General features: G+C 34.9%; 1 protein-coding gene across 6 annotated transcripts in view; it reads right to left on the bottom strand.

Annotated features, from left to right (window-relative positions):
• Positions 1-16,613, bottom strand: part of LOC136030967 (nuclear pore complex protein Nup155-like) — an 88,830-nt gene extending 72,217 nt beyond the window's left edge. For 4 of the 6 annotated variants that reach the window (XM_065710111.1, XM_065710114.1, XM_065710115.1 and 1 more), the window contains exons 1-2: positions 16,545-16,610; positions 14,039-14,084 (exon numbers count right to left, since the gene is read on the bottom strand). The gene's annotated coding sequence lies outside the window, so the exon portion shown is untranslated. Of the gene's footprint in view, positions 1-9,986; positions 10,011-14,024; positions 14,085-16,544 lie in introns of those variants that run through there. The other 2 variants (XM_065710112.1, XM_065710113.1) reach the window with 2 other exon arrangements.
• Positions 16,614-17,091: the final 478 nt, after the last annotated feature.

The following is a 17,091-nucleotide window of genomic DNA, read 5'->3' as shown; positions in this document are numbered from 1 at the left end:
TTGGTAGCACAGAAGCATCCTCTTTTTTTAATGCTAACAGGGTACTGAAACATCAAAGAATTGTTTAAAGCCTTGTTTAAAAGCTAATTTTTTAATTGGATTAGTTTTTAAATATTTTTTCAAAAGGCAATAACTTACCTTTTGGGGCCCTATTAAGGGGTCAAAAATTAAATTTACCCTAGAAGCAATTATTGCATCTGGAAAGAGCATAAAAAACGAATAAATGGATATATTCACTTTCTACTGAGCTAAATTATATGAATATGTAAAAAATTATCCCTAATGGTCCCATACAGCCTATAACCTTGGGATATATGTTAACAAATGAATAGAAAATAAACAATGAAATTCCTACTTTATAAATAGAACATTATTTATTTATTGCTACCAATAGCGGTTAGCATAAATGCTTGTCACAAGAACACAAAAACAAAAAATCATAATACTAATCTAAAGTAAACTGGCAACAATAAACTAAACAACAGAAACTTCTAAATAACACGAAACAACACAACAAAAGCGTCTAAATAAAAAGGCATATTTACTGATGCACTCTTGAGGTGAACGCTCTTCACCTCAACAGCCTCTAAAGGCAAACTTTTCCACGGTCCCGCAACTCTACTAACGAAAGATAATTGACCAATTTTTTAAGTGGTTTTGGGGATATAATTTGTAATCATGCTGACGAGTAGAGTGATAATGGCTAAATTTGAAAAATAAGTTTGGATCAACATCATCCACTCCTTTAAGTATACGAAACACATTGATAAGGTCACTAAGACGTCTCTGAAACTTCAATGATGGGAGTTGAGGCCTAGAAAGTCTCTGTGGATAAGAAAGATGCTGAAGGTATGGGGCCATCCTAGTGGCCCTTCTCTGAGCCTTTTCTACTCTATGCTCATCCATTAGATTTAACGGAAACCAAACCGAAGTGTTATACTCAAGAAGAGGGCGGACCATTGATTTATATAGTAGTAAGAAATTACGAAGGTTAAACTTACTAAATCTTCTCTTTTTAGACAACAAACGATAATTTGCATTCTTTACAATTTCCAAAACGTGCTTACCAAATTTCAATTGGGTAACAAAGTAAACACTAAGGTCAATTAGCGTTCTATTTCATTAGAAGGGATTTGTATGTCAGACAGCTGGTAAGCATGCACAGGTGGGAGTTTACGAGCATAGTGTAGAACAACACACTTAGAAGGGTTTATGAACATGGAATTAGATTCGCACCAATAAGTCAGAGAGTCAAGATCCTCCAGTAAAAGTTGCACATCGTTTTGGTCTCGTACTGGTAGATAAAGTTTTACATCATCCGCGAACATCTTGACAGTAGAATGCTGAACAGAGGAGGGCAGATCATTGATAAATGAATAAATAAAATTGGGCCCAGGCAGCTACCCTGGGGGACTCCGCTTAACACATTTATTGAGGATGACCCAGCTTCACCAACAACAACCTGTTAGGTTCTTCCATTTAGATAATCAGCAATAAATGCGATTGTTTTTTTTACCCAATTTATAAGCTGCACATTTTTAAAGAAGGATGGGTATTGAAACTTCTTCGAATACCTTTGAGAAGTCGATATAAATGCAATCAAAGGGTATAGCTAAATTGGCAAACTTTGAAAATCCAAAATAACCTCAAGAAGCTGAGTATTACAAAACCTACTTTTTCGAAAACCATGCTGAGTAGGATTCCAAAGATGATTTTCATCAAAATACTTTTGAACGCGAGAAACAATCAACTTTTCCATCACTTGGCAAAAAATAGATGTAATCCAGTTCCAGTTCCAAAAATTGTAGGGAGGTATATGGACTAACAACAAGTCCTTTCACCTCTTTGACTTCTTCAGAAAAACTAGCTACTGGAAGCGCTATTCTCCTCCAGTCTGCGAACACTGGATATATACGATTATGAACAATAATACACTGTTATTGATTGTGGGAAGTGCGAGTACCTGAGCTACATGTCCCCAGCAGTTTAAGGCACTAGGCCGGCCGGTACCAATACGGCTCTTCCTACTCATTCCCGCTCTCTTCTGCACAATCAAAAAATATGGATAAATCGCGTCCCTTTAAAAATTGACTTCTTCAAGCTTTAATCCTTATTAAACAATATTTCTCTTCTTTAAGGTATCAATTGCTGCCTTAAATATCTTACGATCAATTTCCCATGGCAGGTTAGAATCCAGGATAGCTGTATAAGTATTTGGAATCTTAGCCAAGGAGCAGAAACGCTTAAGAGCAACAGTCTCCTCACTCTGAGCCTGGCAATCAAATAAAATATGCTGGATTGTTTCCTCTGTTGAAAAGCAGATTCGGCATAAAGGGGAATGATGTAGCTTCCAATTAAACGTTCCAATTCCAAGCTATTTAGAAGTAGGGCACCTGATTTCAGCCGGTAATATAGCACTGTATTTAATCTTGTATGAAATGGAGATAACATTAATGTACTGTGATTAACTTTGGATCTTTGCCTGATAATATCTCGTGAATTGAGGTCAGAGGAAGGACTAGGAGATAACATGGAAGCCTTTGCTGCTAGAGAATCAGCCATATCATTATATTTTATACCTTTATGACTAGGAACATGTTGAAAATAAACTTCATTTTCCTTGATCTTAAGATTAAGAAGCTGTCTTCTAATATTATATAAATCTTTGTCATTAGCAATTCTATTAATATTTTGGATCAGTAGTAATGCTGATTTAGAGTCGGAGAGACAGAGTATATTTTCAGATTCAATGTTATAATTTATAAGAGCATCCAAGGCCAGGCGGATGGCACATAATTCAGCAGACAAGATAGAAGATCCCAATGGGAGAGGAGAATAAATATTCAAATTCAGGGATGGGATACATGCTCCTGCTCCAGCTCTTTCCCTCTGGACGGATCCATCAGTATATATTTTTCTATAGTTGGGGTAAGCCTTTGAGATGTGTTCAGCCAAAATAGTCTGGATCTCATAATTAGGAATCAAATCTTTACTAATAGAGATAGGTTCTACTTGACAGCTTGGAGGACTCATTTCCCATGGGGGGGACTCAGTAAAGGGATATGCACAAAGCGAATGTTGATTCCAGTTTGGGACCTCTAGTTGAAACTGATTCCATGATGAATGGGCATTGGGACAGGCTGACTTCTCAGCAAAGGTATGTGCATATACAGCATGCTTGGCTCCATAAGCCTGGATTTGCGAGAAATACTTTATCCTTAGACTAGATGCTCTTTCACTTAGGGACACCAATCCCGACAGTGTTCTTAACTTTGACAGAGGAGTATGCTTATGCACACCCAAAGCTATTCGAATAGCAGAATTTTGTAAAGATTCAAGGATTTTGAATGAGGATGGGGGACGAGCTGAAAATATTTGAATCCCATATTCTATATTTGAACGAATATATAATTTGTAAAAATCCAAAATAATTTTTGGGTGACATCCCCACTTACTTCCAGCAAGTCTTTTTAGAATACAAAGCCTCTGAATAATCAGAGATTTCAAAGAATTAATATGTTCATGCCACTGCATTTTAGAATCCATTAATAAACCAAGTAACTTCACTGAATTGCAATATGGGATCTCCCTTGAGAAAATTGTCAGTGGATTAGAAGGATCTAGAGTACCATTAGTAAATATAATGGCTTTAGTTTTACTGATTGATATTGGGAAGCCAAATGCTAAAGAGAATCTCTGGACTAGACTTATATCCTGTTGAATAAGGCTTTGAAGAAGGCTAATATCCCTTCCTGACTTCCAAATGATCAAATCATCTGCATAAAGGCCAAATGATGCATGAGATACTTGAAATTCAGAAACATACAAGTTGAATAGAAGAGGACTCAATATTGCACCTTGAGGAAGTCCTCTCGTAATGGGGCATTGCTCACTTCTAGACTGATTTACTTGAACGTAAAAATATCTATCAGTTAGAAAAGACTTTATAAAACTTATAAAAGGATACGGGAAGTCAAGATTTATTAAGATTTCCAATAATTTATTGTGGACTACATTTCCATAGACATTCGACCAGTCAAACAGAACAGCCATTGTGACATGTCTTTTTTTGAGAGAGTTACAAACATCAATTTCTAGCCGGGTAATGTTATCTAAAGAGCTATGTCCTTTTCTGAAACCTGTTTGTTCACTAGGAAAGAGATTGTTGACTTCAGAAAACCACTCAATTCTTGATAAGACAAGCCTTTCCAGAACTTTACTAAAGGAAGGTAATACTGATATAGGACGGTAAGACTTGAGATCATTAGATGAATAAGAAGGTTTTAAAGCTGGGAATACCTGAGCAATCTTCCAGGCATCTGGGAACTTTTGACTTGACCAAATAAGATTATAAAGACTTAAGAGGGCTGTATGAAACACCTTTGGGGACTCAAGAATCCACTTCATATAAATACCATCATAACCTGGGGAAGACTTGATGTTAAGAGAATTAAGTGCTACACAAAATTCATCTTGGGAAAAAGGTTTCATCAGAGTACCCTTATAAGAACAGGTAAGAGGGAGATTACAAAAAGGAGGTTGGCTGGGATGAAAATCTGAGCAATCGTTTTTAAAAACATTGGTAAACAGATCTGCCTTCTTTTTATCTGATACAATTGGATATCCATCCTGAATGATATCATATCTACGGTCATCATTAGGCTGCTTTCCACTATTTAGTTGGCTAATGAAATTATGGACCTTTGAAATTGGGGTTCTAAAACTGATACTTGAGCTGAAATTCAGCCATGTACTCTGTTTAGCTCTCCTACAAATTAGTTTCACCTTAGCACATGACTGCTTATAAAAGATTGCTGTTGACTGAGATGGGTGCTTTTGAAACATTTTACGAGCCTTTCTTTTTGCCAGAACTGCAACCCTACACTCATCATTCCACCAATTCTTGGGTCTTTTGGAGCCATTGTAAAAACGTACCCTAGTCATTGGAATTGCCGATTTTGCTGACTCCAGCAGGATTGATCTCAAATTAGACTCAATGGCATTAATATCATAATTAGGAGAAACAAAGGAAAAATCTACTTCATTTAATATCTCACGAAAAAGGGACCAATTACCTTCGGAGTTGATAAATGTAGGGATGTAGGGTTTGGGAGTGTAGCATAAATCTTGAAATGATGTAAGGATTGCACAATGATCAGAGTGAAGAGACGACACCTTTACCATCTGAACTAAATCATAATATGAAGAAGGACCTAGAAGCAAATCTATAGTTGAGAAAGAGTTAGAAGAAATATTATACCTGGTCTGAAAGTCAAATGGAGTGAAAATCAAGGTGTCAGGAAAATTGGACAATATGTACTCAATTCCTCTTCCTGCTTTGTTGCTACCTGCTGATTGTTCCCAGAGAGGACTGTGGGCATTAAAATCACCAAAAATAAAGGTATTATTACCTGATAATTCTGTTTCCAAGATACTTTGGATGTCCTTACTCCCACATGGATTATAAAAGGATTTTATGGCAAGATGGTTACCATTAGCTAAGGTAATTAATATGCCTACAACATCTATTTCATCCCTGTAGATAGTTAAGGGTTGAGGGGAGTGTTGGATTGAAACATGAACAAAAATTGCCACACCCCCTCCCTTTCTGTTAGTTGATCTATCCTTCCTGTAGCACTTGTACCCAGGCATTTTGATTTTCTTGTACTGATGAAGATTAGTCTCTTGTAGACAAATAATTCCAATTCTCTTATCATTTGCACATTGGATAAGATCAGCAAGTTCATTTGAATTTAAAGAGACGCAATTCCATTGTAGGATCTGCAGCTTAGTTAACATAGGAAGGGTTGAATAGGTGACATGCATGATATTTTGAGAGAATGGATGATAATTCTGTTCCTATTTCATTGAAAATAGAATTGGAAAAGTAGTATTCTGCAATTTCTTTTGTTATACTGACTTTTTTATCTTTAGCCATATTTGATTGTAATATTAGGTCCACTGATGCAACATATTTAATTAAATTAGTAATATGAGGTCCAACTCTATCTTGCATAGTTATGGCTTGAGTAGAAATATTAGGAAAAGCTGCCACTCTTTCAGACCAAGATTTAGGATTAGTTTTAGGATTGTTGAGGGATGGACTAGCTTCAGCCACCTTGGGATGCTCCTTAGCCAATGGAGGGTAAGAAGTCTCAGTAGGAGGTATGAGAGCCTGATTTGGGTGGTTCTTGTGGACCTGTAGCCAGGGTTTTTGAGGAAGGGCTAAATTCCCTTCTTTGGCCTCATTAACTCTTGGACCTGATGGTACTTTGGACCGCTTGGCCAGCTCCATTGCAGCTATTGGGAAAGGAACATTTTCTTGAAGAGCAATCTTTAAAACTTTAGCTCGTTGAACATATTTAGGACATGAATTGTGATCTGTTGATTGATGTCTACCATCATAGTTTGTACATTTGAAATCGGCCGATAGTTTTTAAAATCCGACTTTGAGCCACTTTTGTGAAGTGGCATCACCAAGGCCTTCTTCCACCCTGAAGGATATAATCCATACACCAAGGATAAGTTGAATATATGGATAAGTGGTTCTGCAATTTCATGAGCAATTTGTCATATCATTATGTTCGGGAAACCGTCTATATCCGTTTTTTTTACCTAATAGGCCTATTGATCACAATCATTCAGGCTAAAGTGGATATCTCAAGCCCACAAAGAGTGTTATGTTGAATAGGAGCATAAAATAAGGAATCCAATTATAAATTTTATTTATGCTAGTTTTGCATAAAGCTTTGGACTATATCGGGGGGGGGGAGAATGGAAAAAGCATTTAAATATGAATAAAGGAGGTGTGAAGTAAAGGCCACAAAAAAATAATCATAGATCTGGAAGATGAAGCCAGAGATCAAAAAAGTGAAATATTGTACTGGCAGATTAATAAATTTAGAGGGAATAGTCAACTTGGACATTTCCCAGTTAAACATAGCAATGGGGCCATAATTATTAATAAGGAAAGCATTAAAGATAAAATGAACAGATCATCTTGAGAAGGTGCTAAACCATGATAGAGTTACAGGAAAAGATAAAGGAAAGAATGAAAAAATTTATGACACTTTTGATGAGAAGAGGTTTATTTTGAAAGGTTTATATTTGTTTTTCCAGTTTTGTTTTGTCAAAGTTCATCAATTTAGAGGTACATGGGTTGAAACAACCGATATGAAACAGCAATGGGAGAATAGATAGGAAATAAATAATTTGGGCTACATATTTGCGCATCAGGGGGGGGGGGGGTATAGCGGGGTTACATACAAAATATGTTAACTACGATTATCTCGCATATTATGAAGGAAAAATTGCTTTCTTAAGATAGGAAATATATAATTTGGGCTATATTTTTGCAAATTTGGGGGGAGGATAGCAAGGCTGCACATTGCCATGCAAAAAGTGGGGTATCAAATGAGATGTTGGCAGATTTTGTCTGAAAATACCATTTTTTACACATAAAAATACTTTTTGCTCAAAGCAAAGCTGCCAAAACACAAGTTGTGCTTCGCCATGCAAAAAGTGGAGCAGCATAATAGCCTAACAATGCTACTGGGTAGTTTTCAAATTTGTTGGCAGATTTTGTCTGAAAATACTATTTTTACATACTTTTTGCTCAGAGAAAAGCTTTCTAAATGCAGGTTTTGCTCTGTTGTGCCAAAAGTGGGGTAGCATAGTAGCCTAGCAATACTAATTGGCAGTTTTCAAATTTGTCAGCAAATTTTGTCTGAAAAGACCATTTTTACATAAGAAAATACATTTTGCTCAAAGAAAAGCTGTCAAAATGCAAGTTGCACTCTACTGTACAAAAAGTGGTGTTGTATAGTGGCAATGCTACTTGGCAGTTTTTGTAGCCTAGTACAATTTGTTGGCAGATTTTGTCTCAAAATACCAGTGTTACCACCATTCCCAAATTTTTGAGGATTTTGCCTAAAATCTGTCTTCTCAAAAAAAAAGATTCCCCAAAAATCCCCTTTCGTTCAGGGTCGCCACCCCTAGTGATTTATCACTAGCGACAATTCAATCCTAGTAACTATCAATTTCACTTAACTTGACACAATTTTCGACTACTTTCCAAAGTTTTTGTCTCAATTATTTACTACACACTGAAAACCCAACATAGATCATTGAATTACTGACCTTTCTTCCTATTGTAGTAAAAGCATAATATTTACAAGACTATATCATTTCATCAAAGATTCTCTTGTGACGTGTGGTAAAGAATTTCTATGAAAACATTTACATTCAGTGTAATTATGGGCATTTATACAAAGAGGGGTATTTTAGACAGCTGAGCTATGAGTTTTAATTTTGTTTTCTTTTGCTATTCTATTTAATTTTAAAAGGTCTGAAATACAAGAAAAATTATTATAATATTAAAAAGGGAAAGAATGGTTCCTATGCAGAGGGGGGGAGGAGATTTTGTGATAAATTTGGCAATATTTTTATTATTGAGCTATAAATTAGATGAACCTACCACCCAAGACGTTTTTTGCTCTTGAAATATAACTGACGTTTTACTCAGAAATTAAATGGACCCTTTAAGATGGTACCCTTTTCTCTTTTTTTTCTGCAATTCAGTTTGAGTCTTATTTTCTTTTACTCTAGGTTTGGGCATAATATATTAATCTTAATTACATCATAATTGAATGCGTTATCGTTAATGGGTACTTATGTATTATGCCACCACAACTCAAGTTTATGCTGTGTAAAACTCAAGAACAAGTTTTATCTGTCTGTATTAAGAAATAATTAGCTTACAGTCAGTGGAAACAAGTGGTGGGTGACAGAATACATTGTAATTATATAGTTAGGGTTTTATATTTACACACTAAGGGGGGGTGGAGGTTAGGTAGTTTATGTGCAAGTATATAGCCCAAATTTGTTTCTAAAGTACTACATTCTCATTATGCTTTGTTATTTTTCATTAGGATTAACATAACTTCACTCTTTGCCTAACTTCACATCTTTTTGCCAGGAATCTTCGCCATTAAAAAGTGTGTTGAATTTTGCTTCGTTTGGTATGTAAAAATTATGTACTTTTCTTCTTTTTTTCTTGAGAGTTCTATTTTGCATATAACCTTTTATCTGCAGCTGTATTCCCCTCCTCCCTTCACCATTGCTACTCTGGTGCCCACCCTGCAATGTTTTTGGCGGGCGTCCATACTTGATTGAGTGGTTCAACTGCAGTCTAGGATCTTTTTATAGTGTAGGAAAATTGTTAAGTAAGTGAATGAAATTTGAAAGAATAGATATTTTGCTCAAATTAGGATGTATTAATTTTTTAAATACATATGCACACCTCCACAACTTCTAATGCTTGAGGAATTATTAACCATATATGAAGGCTAATCCTGAGATAAAAACAATAGAATTAAAAGTAATTGTGGTAGAATTGGATTAGCCATTCAAAACCTTCCCTAAATATAATCTTCTTACAGTAAAAATTACAGCCCCTCCCCTCTGTCCCTCTTAATGAGACAAATTAAGCTATAGTTTATGTTCAAATTCAGGGAATGGTTGATTAAAACAGAGGCAATCCCAAAACATGATCCATAAAAAATTGTATATTATAGCCAAGAGTAAAAATTTGGTTTTTATTTCCAGATGGTTTTCTTTCAAAGTTTTATATTCTTTTCAGACTTTTTTTTTTTACAAATGGCTGGTCTTTATTTCTAACTCTTTCTACCAGATATCTGTGTTTGAAGGTTGATCAATCAGTTTGTGGTAATGAACTGTAAGTAATTAACCAACATGAGCCAAAACTCTAAAAAAGAGCAACTACAAAACAAAAAGAACTGTTCTCGTTTTTGACTTTCTTTTTTTACTAGATGATGTATATTTTCTGAAATATCTCTTCTCACAAGATGTATGTATCTCTTCTTTCTTCTGCAAGAAGAGATGTATCTCTTTTCATTCTGCTGTTTTTTAAAACTTGTTCAAACTAAAAGCTCATTGGGTTTCAATGTTGCTATTTGAAAACTTACTTTTAAGGTGGTGTTATCATTTGTCCTTGTTGACAATTTTTTACTTATTCTGCTTCACTTCAACTGAAAGTGAATATTTGTCCAAATCTTGCAAAAATAGCCAAATTCTCTCAAAACTGTTAATTTGCCCGTTTAAAGAATCTTAAAAGGACTGGTAACTATCAAGGCGTATATGCAGTTCAAGCAGAAAATGGAAAAGCTGGAACATAGAAGATTAGTAGCCTAGAACAACCACACTAGAATGTAACAGCCAGTGCAACTTTCTGTTCATTTTGGGGATTAGAATAGGGCAAAACTAATATGACAGCTTCATAATGCATGTGACTGCAAAACTGCAAATCAATATTGCTCTCCCAGAAAATCAAATAGCACTTTTTATAGTTATGGTATAGTGATCAATGAGTATCAAGCATGCAGTTGGGTATACATTATTTTTATAATATCAATAGCATTGGAGTGTACAACTATACAGCAATAGTAGCAAGTACAACCATAAAGTAATAGTAGTAAGCTATATATAGTATGTTTCAGACTTTGAATACTATACTCCACTAGCAGTATTAGAGTAAATATGATGCAGAATTTTTGATAATATGGTGCATATAAAACTAAGGAGTGTGATAATTATGGCTAGTTACATTGTTATGGCTTATTACATAGTTAATTGTGATTCAGAAAACTATTGACATTCCTAACTGCAAGCTATACCAAGTTACATTTGTTACTTTTAAGCAAATTTTACATATAATCACTTTTTGCTCAAAGCAAAGCTGTCAAAACACAAGTTGTACTGCTAAAGTGTTGGTAGTTTTTAAAGTTCTGCTACTGGCAGCTTTGGAACTTTTTGCACAGCAGGCTGCATGCAAAATGTTTTAACTATGATTATTCTGAATATTATGAAGTAAGAATTGTTTTCTTAGCATGCTTCCTTTTCTCTATTTAGTTATTTAGGTAAATACCAAGAGATGAGCCTGTAAACAAATGTTAAAAGATTTGAAACTACAGTAATAACAGTGGTCAAGTATAGTTTTGAAGCATGGGCACTCCCAAAATGGAGGAGGATTTACTATTTATTTTCCAGAGGGATTGCATTGGGTACACAACTGACTGAATGTATCTTAAACAGTAGGGTGTACAAAAAAGGTGGTTCAATCCTGCTTTTCAAGGTTATAATGAGAGAAAGGTTGAGATGAAATGAACAACATTTTTAGCAAATAAAGGGTGGCAAATTTCAAAAGAGTGTCCTTGTTTACCAACTGTCTAGGGTTAAACAAGAAGCAGGTTGTCCCAAATAGGGCAGGAGGATGGTGTAAAGAAAGATTTAAGGGAAATTTGAACTTTTTGGAGAGTGTAAACAGGATGGCTTTGGGTGGATTGAGATGGAAGAGGAGCATGTATAGATGTCTGGCATTAGGCAGGTTGGTGCTGCAGTGAGTTGCTAGTAGTAGTAGTAGTAATGGTATATAGGGGGGATGCTGGGGATAAATTACCAATAGTGAAACTTTAACCATAAGAAAGATCCCAACATTGGAAATCTAAATAACAGCTTTAGTTCTTAAAACAAACTTCTGTAGAACCATTAGTCTGCAAATTGATCAAAATTTTAAATATATGTATTTTATTGTTTTAGCATTCTCTCAGTTTTCTATACATCCTAGAGCTATCAAATACTGGGACTATCAAAGGGGGCAAGCATTGTCAGAAACAGAAACGTGATATCTAAATAAAGCAAAAATTAAGAAATCTAGTGGCAGGGTAGGCACTAAATTTGCAGCTTCCAATATAATTTAGCTAGGATGAAGGTGAATATATCACTTGATGCCTGTTTTCATACTCTTTCATAACTCAATAGCCTAATGGCTTCTATGATAAATTATATTGTGAGCCCTTAAAGGGCTCAAAACAGCCTATAGTAACCAAAAGGTTTAAAACTTGTTTCTAAAAAACAAACTACTGAGAAAAAAATACCATTCATATCTTATAATGAAATGATAATTATTATTCCACTGAGTCACACTTACAAGAATTTTAATAAGAGCTAAAAAAAAAAAAAACCTTAAAAAAATTTATCAGCTTTTCTGTGACATCATTTTAGAGGAATTTCATGCTCTTTTTAAAGTTACTGCAAATTTTTTCAAAATAACAATTTACTACTAAAATTAAATAAAGTAGTATTTACTACTCCTGAATCAGATACAAATGGCAATTTTTCCTCACTAGACAGTTTTTGTACAAAAAAGTTTTAAACTTATGGCTTCTAAGCACATGGAGTGTTTTACCTTTTGGGACCCCATTAAGGATTCAAAACAGTATTTCCAAAAAAATAATCACTAAACTATGAAAAAGCTTAAGAAAAGGCAGCAAGTGATGTATTCACTTTCATTGTATCTAAGTTGGTAAATATTGAGCAGTTCATATAGGCTAATTGATCCACAAATAAAGTAAAAATACTAATTGATGCAGTAAATGTATGACAGTTCATATTATTGACTAACTAAAGTGAACATACCACTAGATACTTTTTTAAATGCCAGTAGTTGTTTAGTTTCATCACAAGCTGTCTAAAGTCTATACTCTACTGTACTATGCTTTGCTGTCTATAGGCTACTATAGCACTTGGAAATGCTTATTCTAGAGGCATGTCCATTTCTGGTTGACCCTCCTCCTCCATGGGGCAAACTAAAAATGTGTAAAGTGGGTAGGGTTTTGAAGCCAAGGGAAAAGTTGGGGGTATACCATATGAACAAAATTATATTTTAAATACTAATTCTAGTCATCACTGGTAATTTCTGTATAGTAGGAAGTTGAAAGATAATCAAAAAACTCATCTATCCACTGATGTTACATATAAGATGGTTCACTTTCACTTTTGAGTTTAAACTAGTCACCTGTTTCTGAACAAAACACATGTCCAATTTTGCTTACATGTAACATTACCTAAATTATGGTAATGATGTTTTGCTGTTGCAACCCTATTTTTGCCAGAAATTGTGGTGTTAAAAGTTTGAAGGGAGGATATTTTAGTTTTTTGCGAGTTTTTTTTTTTTTTTTGAATTACTGCATGTAGCTAGATTCTGATGATTACATATTGTTTTAATATCATTATTCATTCATATTGCCTAACCCTAACATTTCTCTCAGCTTCAAAACCCTGCCCACTTTATGCATTTTTAGTTTTGTTGAAGGGGGATTTTAAAAAGCTAAAAAATGGACAAGCTTCAGTAATAATGACAAAGAAACAATATGCAATCATCAGAATCTTGCTATATGCAGTAATATGCATTTTCAAAACTTTGATAAAACTAAAGCTTTACTGAAAAGTGACTATTATATTCTGAAAGAACCTAAAAATGGCATTTAATGGTATGTTCACTTTATTAGTAGCTCAATGATATAAACTACTCAATAATTACCTCTAAATTACATTGAAAACTGCAAATTCACAAGCTTAGCTAGCCTACTCCTTTACCTCTATGAAACTGTTTCTTTTCAAGGAGCTCTTGATCTAGAACAGTGTTACAAAGAGCACTAAAAGACATGTCTAATACCCAAGTATGAGTATAAAAGGCAAGGTAGATTCATCTTCTAGCTTGCACATTAATTGAGAAAAAAAGCTTAAACAGGGCCTACCCTAGTTTCTGCCTAAGACCAACACCAGAAATTTACTATAAGCTTTTGTACATAGCTAGGCCTATAGGCAAGGTAGATTCATCTTTTAACTAGCACATTAATTGATAAAAAAAAATTAGCAGGGTCTACCCTATTTTCTACCCAAGACATAGCCTAGGCCTACACCACAAATTTACCATAAACTATTACACATAGCCTTGGTCTTCATCCTAGCATCAGGGAGGAGGTCTGGGAGGCAATTTAGACGGCAGGTAAGTGATTACTAGCCTTTGTCAGATGACAATAGGCCTACCATTTTGTTGCATTAATACCTAGCCTAGACCTAGTTTAGAGAGACAAGCTTTCACCAAATCTACCTAGGATATGGCCTACACTCAAAATTTACTAATAAAAATAAGAATATGAAACCTTCACCAAAGTACCAATGTTAAATGTACTAGAGTAGCAAACTCTATCCACATTAGTACAGCAGCAGCAGCAGATTTCGGACCTTTCTTGACTGCAGATGTCACTTAGGTCCTCATTCAATGGTTCTAAATAAATCATCCTGGAAGGTTGAAAATACAAGGGAAGGCGGATTTGCCTCCCAAAGCTAAAATTGGTCATCAGTAATTAAACATTTCACTAATATTGTCTCGCCTTGATACACATCATCTAACAGGTTTAAGTAACACACTAGTTTATATCTTCTTGTCTACTCCTATATTTTGTAGAAACTGAACTACTAGTCGAAAGATTTGTATACTAAGTTTTTCGTCAGCCACTCCACCCAAAAGAAGATTTATATTACATTGCATAGAATTCTGAGTAAGGAACTTTACAAAACTTTGTCTTTGATGTTGATAATTATCACAATCTAGAAGAACATGTGCAATTGTCTCTTCGTTGTTACAACATCTGCAATTTTCATCCTCTCCAAAAAATCTTGCACGATAGGATTGAACCCCTGCATGTTGGGATCTTAGCCGAAACAAAATAACTCCCTCTTTTCTTGTTTATTTGTCGTATATTTTTAATTCATGCCTCCTTGTGGTTTTGCTGGTGACAAAATAGTTGCCTGACAAATTCCGGCTTTCCTCAAAAGAAAATTTATCTAGATTCTTTATTACTTTGTCAATCATCTTAACTTCCATGGGAGAATCACATTCAGTAAAGGGGCCTGTCATTTTTGTGGCCTGCTTTGCAACTCTGTCTGCTCTTTCATTACCATCAATCCCAACATGAGCTGGTACCCATTGTAAAATTACTTTGTGTTTTTTGCAGACAGATGTAAACATAGAGTAACAAGCAATTACTTCCATTATGGACATCCTATTTCTATTTGCATTACTGATGGCATCAATAGAGGCTTTAGAATCTGAACATATAACTATCTTTGGATAGTTTTGAAGATTGGTTCCTATATATTCCAAGGCTTTCTTAATAGCAATAACTTCTGCTTGGAATACAGATGTTTCAACTGGTAACTTAAATTGATTTGTAATTTGCAGCTTAGGGATTACAAATGCAGCCCCAACTGGTGTGTCATGTTGAATTTTTGATCCATCGGTATATATATGTACAAAGTCGCTATATAAGTTGGCCATGTGTAATCTAAAGCTGATTGCAAGATTGAACCAGGATACTTCACCAATATTATTTACACACTCAAGATGACTCTGTTCCCAAGGAGGTAATGGCATGTTTTCTGGGACCTTTAGCATATCTGTTATTTTTAAACAGTAATCAAATTGAGAGCAGAGTTCAATGGCTTTCTCAAAAATATTTTTCTGATTGCGTTTCTTTTGGCTGTTATCTGTGATAAAGATACCTGGTTTTACTATTCTTGATTTTACTGGATGTGTTCTGTCAGCTGCCCATAGTTTCTTGATATATTTTAACACTGTAGTACTTCTTCTTGTTTCAAGGTCTTCTAGGCCACTTTCTGATAGCAGGAATGGAATTGGTGTTGTGTTCCTTGCTCCAAAGGAAATCCTCAGAGCTGCATTCTGGATTGTGTCTAGTCTTTTAAGGGTTGATTGTGGAGCTGATTGATAAATTGCTGCAGCATATTCAAGCTTTGATCGAATATACTTTTGGTAAAATTCAATCTGGAATTTTGCTCTACTACCCCAAGAGGACCTTGTTAATGATTTCATAACATTTAGTCTTCTGATGCATGCTGCTTTGGTGTATTCTATGTGAGGATTCCAATTTAGATTTCTATCAATAATACAGCCTAAAAACTTCATTTGATTAACATAGTCAATTTTCCTACCTCCTAAAGTCAATGTTGGAGCACTTATAGCAGTTTTTCTAGTTATAAGCATACCTTTGGTTTTATGTAAAGAAAAATTGATGTCAATACTGGCTGCCCAATTCTCTAGTTGTTGCAATACAGCTTTTATGCTTTTAGTGACCTCATTGATGGTTCTACCTGTGACCCAAAAGACTTTATCATCTGCAAATATGCTTGCTCTGGATGTCCCATCATCTAGTGGTATATCATACACGCCGATGTTATATAGATCAGGTCCTAGTGCTGAGCCCTGTGGCACACCCCTTTTGACCTTCAATGTGCTGGTAGATATGGTATTTCCTACTCTAATGTGAATTTCCCGGTCTTCCAGGTAACTCTTGACAAATTTTAATAGTCTTCCATGTATACCACTTTCAATAATACCATTCAAAATTTGTCTATGGGTGAGAGAATCAAAGGCACTTTCAACATCTAAAAATACTGCAATCATTATTAGCTGGTTCTGAATAGCATAAGTGGCATCTCGTTGGAAACACACCAGGTTGTCAATGGTACTTCTATTCTTCCTAAAGCCACACTGGGCGTCTTTGAGGAACTTTCTTTTTTCTATTTCCCAATTCAATCTCCTTTTAATAAGTCTTTCATACACTTGTACAGTCCATATTACACATACAGTCCACATTAGTACATGGACATGCAAGTATTTTTTTCAAATTTGTTTGCAGTTTAAACTGAAATACTTAAAAAACATATTGCCAGCCAGTGTTTCCACTCTTTTATTTTTTAAATCCCTAATAAAGAACTGAAAAATCTCTAGAAATCTCCTATTGACTAATTACTCCCTAAACCACTTCTCCCTGTCTCCTTTTACCAGTGCCAGTGAAAGGTAGCATATTTTGGCTTCTTAGATAGAAGACTAGCTATCATTACCATAATAGAACGTCTTTTCATATCGTTTAAAGTGGTTTTTTAATCATCAACTAAATACAAATAGCTTCAAATATACTTCGAATAATATCAAGCAAATAGAAAAGAAAATGTCATATTGTAAAGTACGTTATAGTACAAGATGTTTAACACTGTTCAATCGTAAATTTTAAAACGTAATCAGACCTTATCTTACTCTGATGTGTCTTCGCCATTTTTTTGTATGGTGGCTGAAGCTTTCACCCTTCTTATTTGGTGAAGTAACTGATCATCCTTACAATCCACACTTTCTTGAGCCCTTTTTATTCC

Source organism: Artemia franciscana, chromosome 9 (genome assembly GCF_032884065.1).
Source record: "Artemia franciscana chromosome 9, ASM3288406v1, whole genome shotgun sequence".
Taxonomy (NCBI): domain Eukaryota; kingdom Metazoa; phylum Arthropoda; class Branchiopoda; order Anostraca; family Artemiidae; genus Artemia; species Artemia franciscana.
This window is presented reverse-complemented; position numbering and strand designations above follow the sequence as displayed.